Raw genomic sequence first — 20147 nt, 5'->3', positions numbered from 1 at the left:
CCACCATCCTTGATGTTGCCAGTGGATGTCTTGGAACTCACCATAGGGCGAAGAAGAATTTTTTCTCTCAAAGGGCACTGGATACCATTGACCAGAGTCGCAGGGCCAGGCTGAATGGCAGAGCTGAGGCGTAAAACTGTACACGCGCTAACGGTGGACAAGGAGGCTTATGTGTGAGGAATATGTGTGCGGGTAAAGCATCAACTGTGGACAGGTGATTCTCATCCGGCTTACAGGGGAATCCGCACACTGCGTTCATCCAAGCCCATCCCTTGGTGTACTGCAGTTAGAGCAGGGGTGGGAGGCTCTTGACAAAGGAGTCTGAAGTGAAGGCCCGCTGGGCCAGTTACTTTGAGCGGTTGTACCAGGTTCATCCACCAGCTGTCAAGTTGGACATCAGGGGTGTTACAATCCCTGTTGCTGACCCTCCAATCAACCGTCGTCCACCTTCGCTTGTGGAAACAGAGGCTATGGTGAACCGGTTGAAATGGGGAAAAGCTCCAGGGATCTGTGGCATCGATGCTGAACTTCTCAAGGCTGGTGGAAATGCTGCAATCTTGTCATTGCCTGCAGTTCTGTGCTCTGCCTGGAACATAGGCATCATCCCAACTGACTGGAAGAGGGGCCTTGTTGTCCATCTTTGGAAAGGGAAGGGTGGTCGCCAAAACTGCAACAACTGCCGAGGCGTGACGCTGCTCTCAATACCAGGCAAGGTCTTTGCTCGGATAATTCTTGATAGGGTTCACCACCATCTGCTTGAGCACCAGTGTCCACAGCAGTCAGGCTTTACACCAAAGAGGTCAACGATTGACGTATCCTTGCTCTTCAGGTCCTCACCGAACGCAGACGAGAGTTTTGGCAGGGGCTGCTTGCAGCCTTTTTTGATCTCTGTAAAGCGTTTGATTGAGTGAATCGGGATGCCCTCTGGAGGATTCTTTGTCTTCGTGGGGTGCCAGCAAAACTGATCAATCTGATGTCTGAATTCTACTCTTGTACTGAGAGTGCTGTGAGAAGTGGTGATACCATCTCTGACTTATTTCCAGTTGTTAATGGAGTTCGTCAGGGGGTGTGTACTGGCCATCACACTTTTCAGCATTTGTATGGACTGGATTCTAGGGAGGATGTAGGAGAGATCAGGCTGCGGTGCATCGTTTGCGATTGTCAAGATCTCTGACCTTGATTTCACAGATGATACAGTCATCTTTGTGGAGACATTAACTCCTTTTGGGGGCCCTCGAGGTGCTGAATGGGGCGTCGGAACCACTGAGATTATGGGTTTCCTGGGTCAAAACTAAGATCCAGGCTTTCAATGACATCTTGGATGCTGCTGTCCTGTCTGTGCCTATTTGTAGTGAGGATGTTGAGGTCGTGGAGAGATTCACTAACCTTGGCAGTGACATTCATGTCTCTGCTGGCTGTGAGTCAGAGGTCAACAGCCGTCTGGGTCGGGCCTGGGGAGTCATGGATTCACTGGATCATGGAGTGTGGCGCTGCCGGTACCTGTGCAGGAGGACGAAAGTCCGAATGTTCAGGTCCTTGGTGCTTCCAGTCTTGCTCTATGGATGTGAGACTTGGACTCTGACCAAGGATCTGAGATGGAGACTTAATGCCTTTGGTACCAGGTCTCTTCGGAGAATCCTTGGCTATCGCTGGTCGGACTTTGTGTCCAACGAGCGTTTTCTGAGAAAGACTCAAATGAGATTTGTTACCTGCATCATCCGTGAGCGTCAGCTGCGACTGTATGGACATGTGGCTCATTTTCCTTATGCTGATGCTGCTCACAAGATTCTCTCAGCAAGGGAGTCTCATGAGTGGAGCAGGCCAATGGGCTGACCATTTTTGTACTGGTTGTAAAATCCACTGCCATCTTTGTACCGGCTATAAACTCCATTACCATCTTTGGACCAGCTCCAAACTCCATTACCATCTTTGGACAGGTTCCAAATTCCATTACCATATTTTACCATCTCGAAACTCCATTAGCATCTTTGGACTGGTTCCAAATTCCATTACCATCTTTTACCATCTCGAAACTCCATTACAATCTTTGGACTGGTTCCAAACTCCATTACCATCTTTTTACCATCTCTAAACTCCATTACCATCTTTGGACCTGTTCCAAATTTCATTACCATCTTTTACCATCTCGAAACTCCATTAGCATCTTTGGACTGGTTCCAAACTCCATTACCATCTTTTACCATCTCGAAACTCCATTAGAATTTTGGACTGGTTCCAAACTCCATTACCATCTTTTTACCATCTCTTAACTCCATTACCATCTTTGGATCGGCTCCAAACTCCATTACCATCTTTTACCATCTCTAAACTCCATTACCATCTTTGGACCAGTTCCAAACCCCATTACCATCTTTTACCATCTCGAAACTCCATGAGAATCTTTGGACTGGTTCCAAACTCCATTACCATCTTTAACCATCTCGAAACTCCATTGGAATCTTTGGACCGGTTCCAAACTCCATTACCATCTTTTTACCATCTCTAAACTCCATTACCATCTTTGGACCGGTTCCAAATTTCATTACCATCTTTTACCATCTCTAAACTCCATTACCATCTTTGGATCGGCTCCAAACTCCATCACCATCTTTTACCATCTCTAAACTCCATTGCCATCTTTGGACCGGTTCCAAACCCCATTACCATCTTTTACCATCTCAAAACTCCATTAGAATCTTTGGACTGGTTCCAAACTCCATTACCATCTTTGGATCGGCTCCAAACTCCATTGCCATCTTTACAATGGCTCCAAACTCCATTACCATCTTTTTACCATCTCTAAACTCCATTACCATCTTTCGATCGGCTCCAAACTCCATTACCATCTTTTTATCATCTCTAAACTCCATTACCATCTTTGGATCGGCTCCAAACTCCATTGCCATCTTTTTACCATCTCTAAACTCCATTACCATCTTTGGACCAGCTCCAAAGTCCATTACCATCTTTGTACAAGCTCCAAACTCTATTACTCCCTTTGGATCGGCTCCAAACTCCATTACCATCTTTGGATCGGCTCCAAACTCCATTGCCATCTTTGTACCAGCTCCAAACTCCATTGCCATCTTTGGACCGGTTCCAAACTCCATTGCCATCTTTATACCGGCGACAAGCATCATTACCATCTTTGGACTGGCTCCAAACTCCATTACCTTCTTTGTACCGTCTCTAAACTCCATTACCATCTTTGTACCGTCTCTAAACTCCATTACCCTCTTTTACCGGCTCCAAACTCCATTACCGTCTTTCTACCGTCTCTAAACTCCATTACCCTATTTTACCGGCTCCAAACTCCATTACCATCTTTGTACCAGCTCCAAACTCCATTGCCATCTTTGGACCGGTTCCAAACTCCATTACCATCTTTATATTGGCTCCAAGCACCATTAGCATCTTTGGACCGGTTCAAAACTCCATTACCTTCTTTTTACCGTCTCTATACTCCATTACCCTCTTTGTACCCTCTATAAACCACATGTATATCTTTGTACCGGCTCTAAACTCCATGTCTTTGTACCAGCTTTAAACTACATATGTTGTACCAGCTTGAAACTCCATGACTTCTTCTACTAGCTACACACTCCTTGGTTGTCTTTCTACTGGCTCAACACTCAACGATTGTTTGTGTCGGCTCTAAACTCCATGAATGTCTTTGTGCGAGATATAAACTCCATGACTATCTTTGTTCCAGCTATAACCTCAATAACTGTCTTTGTACCAACTCTAAACTCCATGAATGTCTTTGTGCGAGATATAAACTCCATGACTATGTTTGTACCAGCTATAACCTCAATAACTGTCTTTATAACAACTCTAAACTCCATGTCTTTGAACCAGCTCGAAACTACATATTGTTGCGGTTCTGCAAAACTGCATGCCTCTAAGAGTCTAAGGCAATGACACCAAACATCCATTGATTCCCAGACAGTTATTTCGTTAGTCTTCGTGCAGTCAGATCTTCCCCTCATGTCTCGTGGGTTAACGGGACAAAGTGCGTTGCATGAATAAAATAGCTAGGTCTCATAACTATATCTTTATCTTCCCGTTAACATGTTAACGTGCGGAGCCAATTATATTCAGGTTGATGAAAACTCATTGACATTGTATGTTGGTAAATAATTCCTTTGAGCTCTTCAATCATCCTGAACGGGTCATCGTATGAGGGAGAACAACGTGACAAGACTCAATTGTTCAACAGCCCTGGTGGATGAGGTGTACACATGCAAGTCGAGCCAGCAGGACAGGGCCACTGGGTGGAAACAACTCAACACGGGAATCGGACCTGGACATTGTACGTAATGGTGAGCTTCCTCATTTAACTTTGCATCTGTTTGTTTGAAACACGAGTTTCAAAAACGTTACGCTGTTGATGTGGTAACTGTAACGTCACTCACAAGTCACAGACCCCAACTGACAAAGATCCATTTTATTTGTAGCCGACCGCCGTTCGAAAACGAGCAGGGTCCGGCACCACAAACAACGTATGTACACAAAATGGAAGGAAACCCCAAGGTGTATACCCCAACATCCTGAAAATGATCCAATGATTGTCTATAACAACTGGGTTTCTATTTAATTGCAAGGTCAACAGAGGCATTTGGAGTAAGTCTGTTGCCCCCGTTCATGTCCCCCACCTGAATCAATGGCTCCTGATGTTGGGAGCTCAGGTTCACATCCCATCAACCATAAGCGTGTGTCCATTGTCTATGAAACAGATTTGCAGTTGATGGATGGAAAAATATGACGTCTCCTAATGTCTTTGTAATACAGGTGATTTATGGACAAGTTCCTCCACCGAACCTCAGAGTCCCTGTAAACATTTGTTCAAGAAAGATTGCCTAAGGTCTCACTCCATAATCGAAACTGAGTCCCTCTGGCTTATAAAACTAGATGGCGATCCACCATTCCACTCGGAACCCCTCCTTCCCAAATACACGAGGACGTGACACCACGTACCTATTGTAACTCGCAAATTCTACTGCAATGGTGGTCGTACACAGCAAACGAGATGTTGGGAAGGCTGCTGGCGGCTTACATTACCCAAGTGATCAACTCGTACGATGACTGGAGCCTCTGCATCACAATCATCTGTGCTACGAATTCGCTAAAGAAACCAGGAGTCGCTCGTCCGACAGCTTTCCCGACCTTGGAAATCCGAAGTGATAGCCTTGCACATCGTTCAGTGGTCATGCCAAGGGTCCAGTGATCAATACACGAAGATTCCATAATATACCCTCTGATTATAATATACCTGGTGGTTCGTCCGGCAGTTATAACTCGCTACTCATTTAAACTGCTGTTTAATATTAAATGCAAGAGGGTGCAGCCTTTCGGAGCACGACCATACGTTGAGGGGGTTGATTGTTCATCTCACAGCTCTCCTGTCTGTTTACATACATTTTTAACAGGCCACGGTGAATGCATCCCATCCCGAAAACAAACAGCTTGTACACGAAGGTCCCTAGTGTTGAGGTTCATGAAACCATGCAGGCATCGACAGTGGCAGACAGGACTGCAAACAGCCATTAATTGGCAATCTTCGAGGACGCTCAGGGCGAGCGAGTGAGCGCTCGCTATCTATAGCTCTCGCACCACGGATCGCGCGCGAGCCAAACAGGTTCAGTCGCTTCGACGCACAATGCAAGTGACGTCATAAAGCAGGGGAGGGGTGGGGGATAAAAGGCAAAATTGACCTGTTGAGAGCACGTAACGACTGAAACATCCGCAGCACTGAAATGAATATTTCATTCTTGGGATGTTCCATTACCAAGCAGCTTATAAAGCGCTCGCCAAGTTGCTTAAGCACTCCAACGAAAGCACTTCTGCCTTGTGACAACTGAAGACGTCAGGACATACAGGCAGTCATTGTTCCAATTCTTCTTCAGCACGTGACGATCACAGTCAAGAGAAAGGATGATATGTTGCTGCAAATTGTCCGATTACAGCATCAAAGTCACAATATTCTGTACAGTATTGACATTCACATCACTCAGTTAAGTTTCTGCGTACAAGGCTGGACCAATGCATCAAATGCTGTGAGATCAATGTTAATAAGAGCTGTCTATATATTACGAATGCAAAAAATGACAATTATTCATCCTCCACGCACCTTGTTGTTTTATATATACGAGCAGAGGTACCGCACCTTATACGGAAGGAATTTGGAGTTGAGAAAAAGAGAGCCAGGTACTATGTATAATTACAATTAATTCATGACATTTAATTTAGCAGGCAATACTATCATAAAAATAGGAACGCCTGTCCTGACGCTCACCTAGATCAGGAGCAAGTCACTCAACCCCCCCCCCCCCTGCAGGCCTCCTTTGACCCTGAATTTTTTTTAATGCTGTGAACAAACTTCGGTACATCACGGGTGATGAAGGTTGTGGTCAAATTTCATTGAAATTGGGTGTGTAGTTCGGAGAAGAGAGCAAGTACCTATTTTGGGGGGTGAAAAACCCTCCCATAGACCCCCAAATGAGTGAAGATTTTGATGCGGTTGATAAACCTTGGTACATTATGGGTGATGAAGGTTGTGGTCAAGTTTCATCAAAATCGTGTGTGTAGTTTTGGAGAAGAAAGCAAATACCTTTGTTTTGGGGGAGTCCAACTCCCCCCCCTCCCCCCGCAGACATCCCCCCCCCCTCAATGAGCACAGATTTTAAGGCACAGATACACCTTCGTTAGGCATCAGATAAGAAGCTTGTGGCCAAGTTTCATCAAAATGGTGTGTTTGGTTCAAGCGATAATGACTGAAGTGTTTACGGACTGACTGACTCACTGACTTACCTTTGAACACTGCTGTATCGCATAAGCTCACCTGACAAAGTAAGCCTGGTGTTGGCTTTGTGGTTAGGGTGGCAACTTGGGATCCTAGGGTCCTGAGTTCAAGCCCCGTTGGCCGCTGAATTAAAATACACCAGGAGGTTGACTCAGCCTGTCATTCATCCTTCCGAGGTCGGCAAATTGAGTACCAGTGTACTGGTAAGGGGGACACTGCATCAGCGGCATAGCCGCGTCCCAACTAATGATGCAACCAGCAGCCACAGGTTGCACTCGATAGAGACCTGACAAAGTCCAGGTGAGCTAATAATGTAACGATCAATACAATATATACAATATATACAATATTTAATGTACCAGGCGTAGTGGCGTGCGCCTGTAATCCGGCTACTCGGAGGCTTGGGTTGGAGGATCGCTTGAGGACGGGAGCTCTGCTGGGTTACGCTATGAGAGGGTGTAGGGCAGCCAGGAATCATGGCAAAACCCAATCCTTATCCCTGTGTCGTAAGAGGCGACCAGGGTTGCATCAGGAAGTGCCAAATCAGTATGCGGATCATAACGGGAGCAGCTGAAAGAAGAAGAAGAAGAAGAAGAAGATACAATATTTCATGTAAAATACAGGCAAACAGGCAATCATGTGATACAATACGGCAATACTACACACTAATGGCGACCACACTGCCTCTGGATCGACAACATTTCGAGTCTGGTTGTTGGGCATCAGAATTGTGAGCTTGGCGATACAGATATAAGAAGATGACTTGTAATACTGCCCACCACCGGGTGGCGCTATATGATACACATTTACATTGAGAGAAATAGGGTCTTCACCCCACCCTGAACCCCCTACCCTGTATATTTGAAAATGTTTTCTTGCATCTCCATTTGCCAAGAGGATTCCAACGGTATGCATTATGATGGTGTGACTACCGGTGGGGCCGATTCCATAAACAGACAGACAGACAGACAGAATATACAGTAGATAGAAGATATCTCACTTCCACATCCAGTCCCTGCAAAACTTCAACCCTGACCCACATTTTCCCAACCTCAATAACTTCTGTTCCACCCCACCCCACTTATTTTCCCTTTCTCACCTTCACCCTCCCTCTCTCTACATCTTTGTTAAGTTAATTGTTCCTTGAGTACAGTAAAGTATATGTACATTGAGCAGTTAATTTGAGCCGAAAGCAATTTCTGAGATTGAGGCAATTTTGAGTTTGCCTATCAAAAGAAAGAAGGAGGAAAGAAAGAACAATCATGTGCTTCAAATACTTTGCAGTTTTGTACTTATGTGATGGTTTCTACACACTTTAGGAGTGCTTTTGGACTTGAAAACCACAAAAGAAGAATGATAGGTGCTTAATAAAGCTTAAGTTTGTCTTTGTTGGCTTCTTCAAAAATCTTCGAGTAGAGGCTAAGCAATTTTTCCAGGCCGTCCCAGCAGAGACTCTGCTGACTAATATACAGAGTGTAGACAAATTCCCATTCCAAATTAAAACCGAAATAAGAAAAAAACAAGCAGTCATAGACTGGTACTTACGAAATCGTTAACTTGACCTCTGACCTTGTCTAATAAAAGCTGTCTCTGGAGAAGGTAGCGACGCAAACCAGAAGTTTCTACGATGATTCTGTACCAAACCTATCATAAAACATCCGATTTTTAGCAGAATTTCCACAACCGAGTATTAAGCATACTTAGCCATTACCACAAGTGAAAACAGAATTGCGATCCGAGTTAAAACGAACTCGTTACGTCGACCGAAGCAAAAATCTCCATTTCTCCACGCAATTATTTAATATTATTTTATCAAAGTCACAAAACCGTAATATTCGGCCATCCACCAACAATCTTTACATAATCCGACGGCTTAGCGAGTCAGGCATGCGACGATAACCTTTATTGGGATAAAAAAGACTTTTAAACACCATCTTTATCGAAAACACCGTCAGCGCGCACACGGAAAACCTTTACGTGATCAACGAGGCCTCTGCTCGAGCGCGCTGCACCATGTGACGACCCGTGACGCGGCGAGTGAAATATTTTTTATACAATCTTAAAACGTCTCCAAAACATCCGATTTTTACCAGAATTTCGACAAGCGAGTTTTAAGCATCCTAAGCGATCGCAAAAACCGAAGACAAAATTAAAATCGAAGTTAAAACGAACTCGTAACGTCGAGCGAAGCAAAAATACTCCATTTCTCCACATGAATTTACGGAATTATGTTTGACCTCGCTGTGACCTTGACCTTTGACCGATTTTGACCAAAATCTAATCAGCGCTAGCCATCACCCTCCTGAATCTCGTGGTGTAATTTGACATTGGTAGCTTCTTCCGTTCTCGAGTTATCGTGCCTACAAACAAACACACAAACACACAAACACACAAACACACAAACAGAGGACGGAAGTCATCAATATACTTTGAAAACTTTAGATTTCGTAAATAATAATGAAGTGAGATACAACGATGTGGTTTGCTGCATGTGAAAGAACATTTCTCAAAGTTATATTGTTGCGAATCTGGAAGCCGTGAGCACTCAACATACAGGTCCGACAGAAAAGTTATATCGGTAAGTATGTGTTTTTAGTTAGGGTCCCCGTCCCGTGTCGAATGGGTGAATAAATGTACTTGCGCTGAGAGTTACTTTGATAGTCAGGGTTTTCTTTTTTTTTTAATCCGCAAAAATACAACAATGCCAACGCCAGCATCACCCTCACCTTCACCTCGCTTCCTCACGCCGATGCCATTGTCTGCGTGCGTGTCGGCACGTGCGTAGGCGGAGTTCAAGGAGGAGCCTCGCGGCGGCCCTCAACCAATTAGCGTGCTGTGGGTGGGGTGGCCGCCGCTCAGCCAATCAGACCCTGCGACGGTGAGAAAGGCAGTCCGCATGACGTCACCACGCCGCCCGGGCCAATCGACAGACTTGCCGCTCGTTTTGGCCAGTAACAGGGCGACGAGCGATTCTGCGCGCCAAAACCGTCCGGTGAGGGAGAGCGGGGAGGGCGGAGGCCCCCCCCCCCGAGACAGGGTGAATAAGGGTGGGGCGCGATCAGACCACGAGAGCTTGAGCTTGAGAGATCGTTCCTCCGAAAGAACCGCCAGGGGTGCGCGCCGTGTCTCTGTCGGTGAACTAGCAAGTGTTTGAGATAGTCGATGACCATCGAGCAGGCAGGGTCGTGATCAATCTGACGGGCAGGTTGAACGGGCGTGGAGTTATCAGCCCTCGCTTTGACGTTCGGCTTGGGGACTTGGAGAAGTGGCAGAGAAACCTCCTGCCTTCTCAACGGTTTGGGATAGAGGAGAGGTTTGGTTGCCGGGACGAGCACCGAGCGGAGCTCAGGAGGCTGATCGCGGCTCGCCGGTGTCTGGATTCTGCTCGCCTCTCGCTGGTGCGTGGTTCGAATCGGCTCGCCCAAACCACACGAGGTGGACAGGTCCGAGGCAGGCTCTGGTCTTCAGCTCGCCTTTCCCTCCGAGCTGGAGGCCTCAATAAAGACTGTGGCCACCGTTTCTTTTGGGTGTGTGTGTGTGTGTGTGTGTGTGTGTGTGTGTGTGTGTGTGTGTGTGTGTGTGTGTGTGTGTGTGTGTGTGTGTGTGTGTGTGTGTGTGTGTGTGTGTGTGTGTGTGGCGCCAGTCGAGTAAGTAGGAATTGTATAAGTGCTCTTTGCTTGTACATAAATTACCTTGCATCTCTATATTCGGAGAACTCTGCTTCTTGCGTGCCCCCCTGCCCCATTATAAATAAACCCATGTGTTAAATGTGTCGGTTCGTTTTTGTGTTTCTTTTATTGGTTTAACACAGTGCATGTTGGAGAATTAGCCACGCCGTTGTTGCCACCGTAAGGGGACATTTGGCCCGACGGATCTCGGTAATCATCCGCTCGGGTCGCACGCGGTTCGAGCACGCTTGCGGCTCATTCTGTACGAGCGCCGTCGAGAGTGAATTTCCCCGGTAGTTTGGAGGACGTGTGTATTTAGGTAAATTGAAATTGGCAATCGACCCTACCCCACGAGGTCGACCTATTGGCGATCTTCGGTCCGATAGGGGATCCGTCGGCTCCGGAGTTATCCGGGGTGACGACCTATAAATTCCGGGTGTTCGGTGGAGTCGACTCTACTGCTCCATCTTGTGGTCATGCTCGTCGCCGATACCCGGTCTGCAACAATATGACATCACTGACATCTCCTTAGTCAATAAAGAAATAAATGGTGGATTTCAGCTTTAAAACGATATATTCTTTGCAGCTTTCTGCACACCCTCATTGTAATCATGTAAAATACAACAATAAAACTACTGCGCTGTATCATGATGCCTGCATACTATAAGACCATGACATCATCAAACACCTACACAACCTTTCCAGTGGCTTTTATCATTAACTGAAGCAAACATTTTTCTCTGATAATTTTTGAATTATTTTTCTTCCATAAAAGTAGATAAAATGCTTGAAAAACTAGGACACAGTGCCCCCCCCCCCACCCAAAACCCCCTATCTCATTAAAATCACAACACAGCATTTCACATTTGCATGGAGCATCTCAACAGTTGGAAATTTTTTTTATTAAAAAAAACATGGAATAGGCATTTCTTTGTTGATATCGCTATGAATCATATCATGCATCATTTGTTTACAAAAAAATCAGCAGTATGAGGGGCAAAGAAGGAACAATGACTTTGAGATCAGGAAATGGACATTTGGTTGAATTAGTACAATCGACCAGACGTCCAGACAGCACAACTGTAATGAACCAGTATCCCGAGTCATATCAGATTGTCTGATGGAAAAATAGGTCCTGAGGGTTTCATGTCAGCCCTGCTTTTGAAGTTCCAAATGCAAACCTGGTGGGATATCCAAGGCAGCAGGCCAGAACATTTCAATGGACACAAACAAAACCTGCCACGAAATAAAAACAAGAGAGTTCAAAGAACACCTAAACCCCAAGCTGTCTTGAGAAACAGGGACATGGAGAGTTTCGGCAGGGGTTGCTCGCAGCCAATGTTGATCTCTGCAAAACGTTTGATTCAGTGAATCAGGATGCCCTCTGGAGGATTGTCGGTCTTCATGGGGTGCCACCAAAACTGATCAATCTGATGTCTGAATTATACACTGGTACTGAGAGTGCTGTGAGATGTGGTGATACCATCTCCGACTTATTTTCAGTTATCATTGGAGTTCATCAGGGGTGTGTAATGGCCCCCACACTTTTCAGCGCTTTTATGGATCGCATTCTGGGTTCTAGGGAGGATGTCGGAGAGATCAAGCTGTGGTGCATCGTTTGGAAATGTCAAGATCTCTGACTTTGATTTTGCAGATCATGCAGTCATCTTTGTGGAGACTCTGGGTATCCTTTTGGGGGCCCTCGAGGTGCTGATTGGGGAGTCAGAGCCGCTGGGATTACAGGTTTCCTGAGTCAAAACGAAGATCCAGGCTTTCATTGACATCTTGGATGCTCCTATCTTGTATGTACCCGTTTGTGGTGAGGATGTTGAGGTCACAGTGAGATTCACTTGCGTTGGCAGTGGTAATTATGTCTCTGCATGTTGCGAGCAAGAGGTCAATAGTCATCTGGGTAGGGCCTGGAGAGTCATGGATTCACTGGATCATGGGGTGTGGTGCTGTCAGTGCCTGTGCAGGAGGACGAAAGTCCGAGTCTTTAAGTCCTTGGTGCTTCCAGTCTTGCTCTATGGATGTGAGACTTGGACTCTGACCAGGGATCTGAGACAGAGACTTAACTCCTTTGATAGCAGGCCTCTTTGGAGAATCCTTGGCTATCATTGGTCGGACTTTGTGTCCAACGAGCAATTGCTGAGATAGACTCAAATGAGACTTATTATATTATAGTCCGTGAGTGCCAGCTGTGGCTGTATGGTCATGTGGCTCATTTTCCTGACGCTGATGCTGCTCACCACATTCACTCAGTAGGGGAGCCTCGTGAGTGGAAGCGGCCAATGGGCCGACCACATTCCTCGTGGTTGCAGCAGGATGATCGGCGTCTCAAGGAGATGGGGATGGATCAGGCATCTTCCTGGAGGATGGCCAGACGGAGGCCCCTGGAGTACTGGCAGAAAGTGTACACAGCGACGCGCAGCTCCAGCACATGCTCCCATATCTGACCTGACAGGACGGTGACAAGCCATGATAGATGAGAACTTTTACCTGTGATTCCCAATCTCCTGAATGAGCTGAAGAATTTGTCACTGGTTAGCGAGAACAACGTTTTTGAGATCAGAATAGCTATGACCCTTGTCGACGCATTTGGGACAACAGTAGTAAACGCCGTTCAACTCGAAAATCTCCATGCTGGCACTTCGTGTGGACGCAGACAGCTTTGTCGGACAAATACAGCCAAAACAGGACAAGCCGTTGCAATAATCGCATTGGACACCGTTATTCGAATCAATGAGCCCAATTCCACAGCGATCACATGGCGTCGTCTTCCCGGCTTCCTCGCTCTTTGCAATTTCATCGCCTTTTATGGATGTCATCGTTTTTTAGTTTGAAACAAAGTGATGAATCGTCGATGGTGTAATTGATCGTCGTCAAAGGCACACGGGCAGAACGATGACCCAATGCTGCAGTGCGCAGGCGCCATCTTGTTTCGCAAACTAAACAGGCTTGAGAAGGTAAACAAGGCCAAATAATTACCATAACCTTCCATTGCAGTAACTCAGAATAACAAGATTAAAACGTGCTACATTGTCGAGCTACTGATGCTCTCGTTGCCAGGGAAATGAATACAAACAACATGGTGGCGCGCACGGCATTTTGGGATAACTCGACAGTATGAATGATAAAAAAGCTGTGACAATTTGGCGTCGTGACGTCTCTCGTCGGTGGAAATGTCGTTTGCCTGGCTTTGTTCGGTTACTATCACTGAACAACAAATTTCAAAAAAATTTTTTTACTGGAGATGTGTAAAGTGATTAAGACAATTTGGGGACGCTGATTTCAAAAATCATAACTGTTTTGCTGTATCACGTCAGGATTTTCAGGAACAGAAATATTCCCATTGCCTAGAAGTCAGGATTTCAATGTAATTTACATATGTCTTTAACATGTCTATTTCGTACAATTGTTGTTAACTTGTGTTATATTTCTTTCTTTCAGATAAAGATGAGTAAGCGTTCCTGTACCAATCATCCTGACAACTTCTGTTATGTCTGTGGTCGGTATACCAAAAAAGATCAACAGCGAAGTATATCTACAGCAGTGAAAATGAAGGCCGCCTACTTTCACTACTTCGGGTGTAAGGTGGGGGACCAAGAACAGAGCTGGGCACCACACATCTGCTGCACAAGCTGTCACACAACCTTGACTCAGTGGTTGGTGGGCAAGCGCGCGAGCATGCCATTTGCGGTGCCCATGATATGGCGTGAGCCGCAGAATCATCATGATGATTGTTATTTCTGCTGCACAAGCATCGCCGGCTTCAACAAGAAGAATAAAGGTCACATCAAGTACGCTGACTGCGTCTCTGCTCGTAAACCTGTGCCTCATGATGACGAGAACCCCGTTCCAACACCTCCAGCTGATCAGAACATAGCTGTAAGCAGTGGTGAAGAGGATGGTGATGATGAACCTTTTGAACCCGACACTCAAGAATCACACCTTCTGAACCAGGGAGACTTAAATGATCTTGTAAGAGATCTCTCGCTGTCAAAGGCGAAGGCAGAGCTGCTTGGATCAAGGCTGCAGCAGTGGAATCTACTTGAACCTAACACCAAGATATCCTTGTTCAGAGCACGTCACAGAGACATGGCTGAGTTCTTTGAGATGGAAGACACGATGACATTCTGCAGTGACATCAACGGTCTGTTGAAAGAACTTGGGTGTGATCACGATCCTGCAGACTGGCGCCTCTTCATCGACTCGGGGAAGAACAGCTTGAAGGCTGTTTTGCTCCACAATGGCAACGAGAAACCATCAGTCCCACTGGCTCACGCGTTCGGCATGACAGAGACCTATGAGAGTATGCGGCAGCTGCTTGATTCCATCAAGTACAATGACTTCAACTGGCACATCTGCGGAGACTTGAAAGTGGTGGCGCTGTTGTTAGGGCTGCAGTCAGGCTACACGAAATACATGTGCTTCCTTTGTCTCTGGGATAGCAGAGACGACAAGAATCACTGGACGAAGAAAGATTGGGAAGAGCGAAAAGAGCATGTACCTGGTCGACACAACGTGAAGCATGTCGCCCTTGTCAACCCAGCCAAGGTTTTCCTTCCACCACTCCACATAAAGCTCGGCTTGATGAAAAGTTTTGTACGGGCAATGGATCTGAATGGGCGTGGGTTTTTATACCTCAAGGAAAAGTTTGGCAACACCTTGTCGGAGGCCAAGATCAAGGCTGGTGTCTTTGTTGGACCGCAAATCCGACAGATTATGAAGGACGAAACTTTTCCGACAACTCTAAACCCCAAAGAGCTGGCAGCGTGGAGGAGCTTCAAAGCTGTGACGGACAACTTCTTGGGGAACGAGCGCACGGACAACTATGAATAAATAGTGCAGCAGCTGCTGGAGTCCTTCAGGAAACTTGGCTCCAGGATGTCCCTGAAAATCCATTTCCTACACCAGCACCTGAACTTCTTCCCTGACAACTTGGGAGCAGTCTCGGACGAGCACGGCGAGCGATTCCACCAAGAGATTTCACTCATGGAGACGCGTTACCAAGGGCGGCACAACCCGAACATGATGGGCGATTTCTGCTGGTTCCTGCATCGTGAAACTGACACAGAGCAGCACAAACGCAAAGCCAAATGCCTAAAGCATTTTTAATTACATTCTAGTGGAGTTTTTCTGTAATTTCTATAATTTTGAAGCATTCATGATGAAATAAATGAATAAATGAATTTTTGTAAATTTCATTGAAATCCTGACTTCTAGGCAATGGGAATATTTCTGTTACTGAAAATCCTGACGTGATACAGCAAAACGGTTATGATTTTTGAAATCAGCGTACCCAAATTAGTCTAAATCACTTTACACATCTCCAGTAAAAAAAAATTTGTTGTTCAGTGTATACAGACGTTTGCGACTTGCTGAGGATCTTTGTTCTCGACAGAGAGCAGAAGTCCTTTCAAGCTGAAACTCATGGTTCGAATCCAACCTCGTGCTTCCTTGTGACCACGGCACACTTCTGTCATTTCATCCCCCAGGTGGTTTGAGATGCCTTATAATCATGACAAGTCTGAAGACAGCAATGGTTCACGAGCGGTATTTGATGATGTCAATTGTTTCAGAAGTCAAGGATGAGACGATGTGATAATTTTTGACCAAGTTATAATTAATTATAGTGGCCTTCAATCAACAGCTGCAAAATGTCGAAAACCCTGTTTCGTTCAACAACTTTCAAAATTTGACCTTTGCATAACCTTTAAAGGTCACAAAACAATGTTGTGGACATTAAAATAAGGAAACAGGAAACGTGCTGTTGCTTATTGGAGTTAGTTCGTCGAAAACGTCAAGAACCCGGTTCGATTCCCACAACTTTGAAAATTTGACCTTTGTGGCCTTTGAAAGTCAAAGGTCAAGGATTATGAGCTTTGGTGCAAAACTTCCTCTGGAACATTCCAGGAACAATACAACGTCATATAGGCTATATGGCATTTCGCACTCCTCGGATTATCCATACTTTGATGAAATCAGCGTAGAAACAAACTTGAAGGGGGCGCCACGGGCAAGGTGTTCGAGATAGAGAAAAATGGTTTCAAGACTTTAGGTGGGGAATGACCTCAAGATTATGCATAAAAAATATTGTCATCCTAGCTCTCAAAGTTTGGGCAGTCGTATGATATTTATCTCAAAATTCGCAATTTTCTAAGTTTTTGACCTTGTGACCTTGACCTTGGGATGAAAATGAAAAATCGGACAACGACAAGTTTTCGATCATTCATTTTGCTCTTCAAATACCGGAGAACCCATTCCATTCAGTCAATTCCCGAGGAGAAGATAGATTTTTAATCTGACAACCCCATAAAAATGGCTATTTTTTGGGCGTGGCTCTGCCCACGCCCTCATCCAGGAAAACACAACTGGACATTGATATCGAACACATAACCAAGTTTCATCAAGATCGGATCAAAGTCCATGGAGTTATGCTCTGGACAGACAGAAATACAGTCAGACAAGCCGGTAGGCGGACATGGGTAGTCGGCCGTTGCTAGGCAATGGAGGCATCCATAGCAACGGTTCTTTCTCACACATAACTAGGACATACCATGAACCTTCCATACCAGTTTCATGTATATCTGACTCATAGTCTGAGATATAACGAACTTCGTTTTTTTATTGTTTTTGACCAGGGTTCATTCAAAGTCTATCTTCTCCGACAGTTTTCAAAGGATCCGGCTGGAAATTTTTGACAATGTGGCTGAATGTACTGCCCACAGTCGCTCGTGGCCCGATTTTTGATTTTTGAAAAAATTAATTTTTTATGATTTTTCAAAACTTTCAAAGTCCCGTTGCTCGGCAACGGATGGGTCCATAGCAACGGTTCTCATTTGCACACAACTAGGTCATGGTATGAACCTACCAACAAAGTTTCATCAAAACCGCCATTGTATTAACGGAGTACTGGACCGAACAGACATACATACAGACAAGCCGGTAGGCGACATGGCTGCTCGCTCTAGATGGAAAGCTGGCCGACACGACTAGCCGATATTCATGTGCATGCGAGCAATCAATTTAGCACAATAAATATGATTATCACAGCCCTCTTAGTTTGCGCCCAGAAACCCGCCTTGTGAAATTTCAGGCATGTTCCCATAAAGAGACTCTAACAAATGGCAGCCCTGGTAATTCCATTTATTTATTCGTTAAAGATTTTATTTTTTTATATGATGCTGTAAGAAATTCTCCTTGGTCACAAAAAAACAGGTCCCTCGGAGGTCCAGTTTCAGAGGTATTGATTTTTTTTGTACAGTCCACAATAAGTGTACGATGTACGATTAAGTATTTTAGCTGTTGCTAAGCAACGGAGGTGTGCATAGCAACCATTCATTTTTGTGTACATGCTAGCCACATTGTACACATTTCACCCAAGTTTCATCAAAATCAGACTCTTTCTCTTGAAGATACAGTAATCCCCCGCTATATTGCGGTTCACCTATCGCGCCCCCGGTTCATCGCGGGTTTTCCCTTAGAACCTAACTATTATTTTCTGCGGATTCCCTCGGTATATCGTGGTAATAATATTTGAAATATAAATTATTTAAGGAATAAATTATAACTTGTGAACTTCGAATATTTTCTACGTTTTTTTCTCCAAGCCCGACGATGCCGCCCAAACGCCCTGCACCTTCTTAGGCTTCTGGCAAGGAACCAAAGTGCCAGAGGAAGGTCCTGATGCTCCAGTTGAACTTTAAGGTGCGAGATATGCTTCGGGAAGGAAAAAGGTTTGCCGAGGTTGGACGAGCACTGCCAAGCCGACCAGACCAGACGAGTCGATCTCCGGCACCTCGAACCCGATCACTGCCAAGCCAAGCAGACCAGACGTGTCGATTTTTTGGGGAGGCATCCATTTATCGCGGATTTTCACTTATTGCGGGGGGGGGGGGTAGGGGGGGTTTGGAACGTAACCCACACGATAAACGGGGGGTGACTGTATTCACAATTAACCGTTACTGAAATGCTTGACATGTACTCGCCCAAAACCTATCTCCTCCTACAAATATTTTTTGTTAGGGCTGCAACTGGGCATGAAGGGAGCTGGATAGATTGCGCACAGAACTCTAAGCTTCGATTTTTCTTGATTTTTTTTGACCACTTTAAAGGGCCGTTGCTATGCCGTTGCTAGGGCCCCGGGTCCCATATTCGAAAGCACATGCTTCCCAGAAATATTGGTCCTACCTACCAAATTTCATTGGAATCGGTTGAGTGGATTAGCCCCTAGGCTTCAACAAAGTTTCGCGGACAGACAGACAGATGGAAATGTCCAGAATAAGGGTGCTCTAAGAGCAGCCAACAGACATAGACGGAAATACTGATAATAAGGGTAGGAAAAAAATCTCAATTTTTTTTTTCGACAATATCGACGACCCAATAAGCCGGTAGGTGGCATGGGTGGTCGATACATAATTGCATACTCGTCATACAGTTTTTGACGGATCGGGCTGAAATTTTTTGACAAAGAGGTTGATTATAGTGCGCATAAAAGCACGGAAGCTGATTTTTGATTTTCGAAAAATAAATATATATAAATATTTTTCGGATTTTTTCAAAAATGTCAAAGTCCCGTTGCTAGGCAACGGTGGCGTCCATAGCAACGGTGCTCAAAAGCATACAACTCGATCCTGGTATGAACCTACCTGTCAAGTTTCATCAAAATCGGTTGACTCCTCTGGCCTCCAGAGCTGTCCATTACATACAAACATACAGACAGACGGAAAACCTGAGAATAAGGGTAGTCTAGCGACCACCCAACAGACAGACAGACATACAGACATAACGAATATAGTGGTTACTCTGGCTGGTGCTCGTGAACTAATTAACATGCACCACTGTGCTTCATCTTGCCCCGGTGGCTTGAGGAAGGTAAGGGAGGATGATGATGATGATTGACAATGAAACCATTTGCATTTGGAAATGTGTCGAGAGGCCAATACACGACCAGGCACACTCACACATTGATGTATTACCCTGCATGCGAAACACCAGGATGCAATGTTAATGAAGTATCAACTTACCAAGTGTCAAACGCTGTCCCTGCCAGGCGTAGCATGGCCACGGTGAAAGCAACCCCGGAGGAGGGAGAGGGGCATCACCCTCCTTATGTACGTACTCAGCCTTCGAGAGAAGGCTTTCTCCATCTGTGCAGCCTGAATGCTGTGACTACTGCTACTACTAGTTACAACAACTAATACTACTAGTTACAACAACTACTACTTACAACTACTACTACTACTACTCATGGTTTTACGGCTCCAATTTTCCCCACTTTTTGTAGTGTCGGCCGAAGAGGAGTTTGTCACAAATCTTTCACGAATCGGCTGGACGGGCTTGACGTTCAACTGAAGTGTGGCAGGAATTTGAAATATTGTCAGGATTCCGGAGATAACTCACCGACTATTCGCGGAAGACACCATGGGACCATTAACGTGCAGCGACTGATGCCAGAAGACCGGACAGCCACCTTAAGGTCCATCTTCATGATGCATCGCCCAAGGAGCCTGCGTAGCACCGATCCAACAGTTTATAATCGGTTTGGGAATCGAACCCAGGCTCGTATAAGCTCCATCTGCACCATCCTGTCGAACTTCTCCTGGAACAATAACTTCCTGGAACAAACAAAAAAAAATAGAACAATGACAAAGGAACAATAGTTTCAGAATGGG

The 20147-nt window shown here is 45.4% G+C and overlaps 3 long non-coding RNA genes across 3 annotated transcripts in view; 1 reads left to right on the top strand and 2 right to left on the bottom strand.

The window, feature by feature from the left end:
- The first annotated feature begins 2397 nt into the window (after positions 1–2397).
- The window catches only part of LOC147033187 (uncharacterized), a 57555-nt gene continuing 39805 nt past the window's right edge, over positions 2398–20147 (top strand). The window contains exon 1 of the long non-coding RNA XR_015055460.1: positions 2398–4322. This is a non-coding gene — a long non-coding RNA (uncharacterized LOC147033187). The remainder of the gene's footprint in view (positions 4323–20147) is intronic.
- Positions 4436–7063, bottom strand: LOC147033188 (uncharacterized). The gene is made up of 3 exons (XR_015055463.1): positions 6842–7063; positions 5789–5945; positions 4436–5647 (listed from the first exon to the last, which is right to left on the bottom strand). It is a non-coding gene; the product is annotated as an uncharacterized LOC147033188 (long non-coding RNA).
- The window catches only part of LOC147033175 (uncharacterized), a 388661-nt gene continuing 375594 nt past the window's right edge, over positions 7081–20147 (bottom strand). The window contains exons 3-4 of the long non-coding RNA XR_015055462.1: positions 19876–20090; positions 7081–7372 (exon numbers count right to left, since the gene is read on the bottom strand). This is a non-coding gene — a long non-coding RNA (uncharacterized LOC147033175). The remainder of the gene's footprint in view (positions 7373–19875; positions 20091–20147) is intronic.

Source organism: Eptatretus burgeri, chromosome 2 (genome assembly GCF_056783735.1).
Source record: "Eptatretus burgeri isolate ZD-2024b chromosome 2, Ebu_testis_v1, whole genome shotgun sequence".
NCBI classification, from domain to species: Eukaryota; Metazoa; Chordata; class Myxini; order Myxiniformes; family Myxinidae; genus Eptatretus; species Eptatretus burgeri.
This window is presented reverse-complemented; position numbering and strand designations above follow the sequence as displayed.